The sequence below is a fragment of the Musa acuminata genome, unplaced genomic scaffold (assembly GCF_036884655.1).
Source record: "Musa acuminata AAA Group cultivar baxijiao unplaced genomic scaffold, Cavendish_Baxijiao_AAA HiC_scaffold_1104, whole genome shotgun sequence".
Lineage (NCBI taxonomy): Eukaryota > Viridiplantae > Streptophyta > Magnoliopsida > Zingiberales > Musaceae > Musa > Musa acuminata.
The window spans coordinates 301,591-305,000 of record NW_027021317.1 but is presented as its reverse complement, the minus strand read 5'-3'; the positions used below and the strand labels follow the sequence as shown (position 1 = coordinate 305,000).

At 44.6% G+C, this 3,410-nt stretch overlaps 1 pseudogene; it reads left to right on the top strand.

Moving 5' to 3' along the window:
* The window catches only part of LOC135666482 (probable nucleoredoxin 1-1), a 2,961-nt pseudogene extending 377 nt beyond the window's left edge, over window positions 1-2,584 (top strand).
* The last annotated feature ends 826 nt before the right edge of the window (window positions 2,585-3,410 follow it).

Genomic DNA, 3,410 nt, shown 5'->3' with positions numbered 1-3,410 from the left:
TAGGATGCATCAAAGCCTGACGGGTTGAGTTTTGGATGAGAGATCAAGAGAGGTGTAGGAGGGAAGGAAAAGGAGGAGGATAAGATGAGGCGAACTGCATATTGCTAAAATGCCAATCTTTCCCTATTTGAAGTATGGAAAATGCATGGCAACTTTAGATTCTCACTGACAAGCTGTGATTTGTTCAGGTAGCCATCAGCAGTCTTGACGGGAAAAAGTTTGGTCTCTTCTTGTCGGACAACTGTTAGAAAGAATCGTCACTGATGATCTGATCAAAGTATACAATCAGCTGTCCTCGGAGGGCCGCGATTTCGAGATTGTCTTCGTGTCATGTGATTCATGCGAGGAGACCTTCAATAGGTACTTCTCAGATATGCCATGGTTGGCAGTCCCATTTGCGGACTCCGACACACGCGAAAGACTACATGATCATTTCGGCAGTTTCGAGGAGTATTATCCCGCTCAGCTTGTCATCTATGATGCCGCTATTGGCATGGTCGTTAACGAAGAAGGTCTCCGAGCTGTGGCAAAATATGGTGTAAACGGGTATCCATTTACTGTTAAGAGGTTCTACGAGTTGGAGGCGGCTGCTAAGAAGGAACGGAGTCTTCGAAGTCTGTTGGTTTCGCAGTCCCGGGACTACTTGATCTCCAATGATGGATCCAAGGTAATCGATGATCTCCTTGTAGGAAGAGAATTAAACTACATTCTTGATCCGCCAGCTTACTACCACCATCTAATCTACGCTAAATTGAAGCAGGTTGCCGTGTCGGATCTCGAAGGAAAGATTGTGGCTTTTTACTTCTGGATTAATATTCCTGATAAATACGGCGGTCCCGATAAGTTGACTCTGGTGCTGGCTGAAATCTATAGGAAGCTTAAGGAAGCCGGGGAGAGCTTCGAAGTTGTGCTGGTGCCATTAGAGGATGATAAATCATCCTATGAACAAGGCCTGGCAAGCATGCCATGGCTCGCGATTCCTTTCGAAGACGAGGGCTGTGAGAAGCTTGTCCGCTACTTTGAGCTCTGGCCCTTCCAATTACCAACCGTGCTTGTGATCGGTGCCGATGGGAAGATTATGCTTAAAAATTACGATAGGCTCATCTCCAAGTATGGAGTTTTAGCATGGGAAGCATTCCCGTTCTCTAAGGAGCAACTGGATTTATTGCCAGAGAAGGCAAAGGCCGCACAAACACTGGAATCTCTTCTTGTTGCTGGGGACCTCGATTATGTCATTGGGAAAGAAGGCTTGAAGGTAATGAATCGAGCATATAGTGAATCCACAGCTTGGTATTGTCAATGGCTAACCCCTCATCATTGTGTTTGACAGGTTCCAGTGAAGGAGCTTGTTGGCAAGACCATCCTCTTCTTCTTTGCAATGAGTGATTCGTTTCAATGCCAGAAATTTCTTCCCATGCTGATCGAGGCATATCACAAGATCAAGCGCATGGACAGTGCTTTCGAGGTGATCTTCGTCCCTATGGGCGGCTATATGGATTCGGGTGCTTTCGAGTTCTTCTTACGCATGCCTTGGTTGGCGGTGCCGGTGGATGATGAGAGAATAAGATCGTTGAAGAACACTTTAGAAGCTCATTACGTCAACACCCTGGTTGTCATTGGTCCTACAGGTCAAACGATCACAGAGAACGCCGCAACTTCGTTGAAGATGTATGGAGCCGATGCCTACCCGTTCAGTGAAGAGAGGATCAAGGAGGTAGAGATGGCACAGACACTGGAATCTCTTCTTGTTGCTGGGGACCTCGATTATGTTATTGGGAAAGAAGGGTTGAAGGTAATGAATCGATCATATAGTGAATCCACAGATGGGCATTGTCGATGGCTAATCTCTCATCATTGTGCTTCACAGGTTCCGGTGAAGGAGCTCGTTGGCAAGACCATCCTCCTCTTCTTCTCGATTCGTAGGTCCGGTACATGTCGCGGATTTCTTCCCCATCTGATCGAGGAATATCACAAGATCAAGCGCATGGATAGTGCTTTCGAGGTGGTCAACATCTCGATGGACAAAGATCAGGATTCCTTTGATCAGTTTTTCTCTGGCATGCCATGGTTGTCGCTGCCGTTCGGTGATGAGAGGAAGAAATCTTTGGAACGCACTTTCGGAGTCGATATCCCCTACCCCTCCCTGGTTGCCATTGGTCCTACAGGTCGAACTATCACAAGGAACGCCATGTATTCGTTGGCGACCCATGGAGCCGATGCCTACCCGTTCAGCGAAGAGAGGATCAAGGAGTTGGACCAGAAGATAGACGAGATGGCAAAGGGATGGCCTGAGAAGAGGAAGCATGAGCAACACAAGCATGGGAAGTTGGAGTGGAGCTGCCTGCACGGCCTGTATAGGTGTGGTGACTGCCACAAGATTGGAAGTGGATGGTGCTACTTGTGCTCCATGTGCAGTTTCGGTCTCCACCCCAAATGTGCACTGAAGGAGGAGAAGAAGGAAGAGGAAGAACATGATGAAGGATCTGAGTGTGATGGAGAGGTTTACAACGATTTCGAAGATTCTGAAGATTCCGAAGATTCCGAAGATTCCGACGATTATGAAGATTCTGAAGATTCTGAATAAGATTATGTAATGCAATGGTGTTTGTGTTTTGATGGGAAGAGCTTTAGATCGATGCAATGAAAGTAGCGGACTTATGACAGTCTGCAACTCGCAACATTTTTTGTTGATAGAGAACAATCAGATCAGTAAAAATCTGACGAAAATCTTTTCTTATTTGCTCCATATGATCAATCAAGCTTCATAATAACAACACCAATTCAACAAACATATTTGAGCCACAAATACCAAAGAATAAGAATGTATAATTCATGGCAACAAAGACGAGAAAACATTGAACTGTATGTTCTTCTATACCAAGGAACATTAATAACACATACATTGGTTTAACCAGAAGTATTCAAATTGGCACATGATTTCAATTGTTTTGGATGTCAACCATGATTTCTTCTATTTGATATATCAGAAAACTGGGAAGCGAGGAAATACAATCTCAGGGGAAGTACATTTTCTTTTAATAGAAACTTTACAGTTGATAAATTGCTTTCCTAATTTGTTGACGCAGATATGAACCTGATACAGCTGCTGCTTCCCCGATTTTGTGTTGCACTGGATTGCTGGTTTATACCCTATTTTCCTTATGAGGATATCGAAGATATGATTCTTTTTATACTTACGGTTATTAGGAAAAATACCTTCCGCCTTTAGATAAGAGAGAATATCAACTGTTTCCTTGAGTTTGAGGGCTGCTGTGAAGTAAGAAACTTGATCGAACCTGGACATGGAACACGTGCCATGCTTATCCCATTCATGACGCCAAAATGAGTGGCCATCGCTACTAGGACAACGAAAACTATGCCAATGTTTAATCATCTCGCCAATCAAAGGG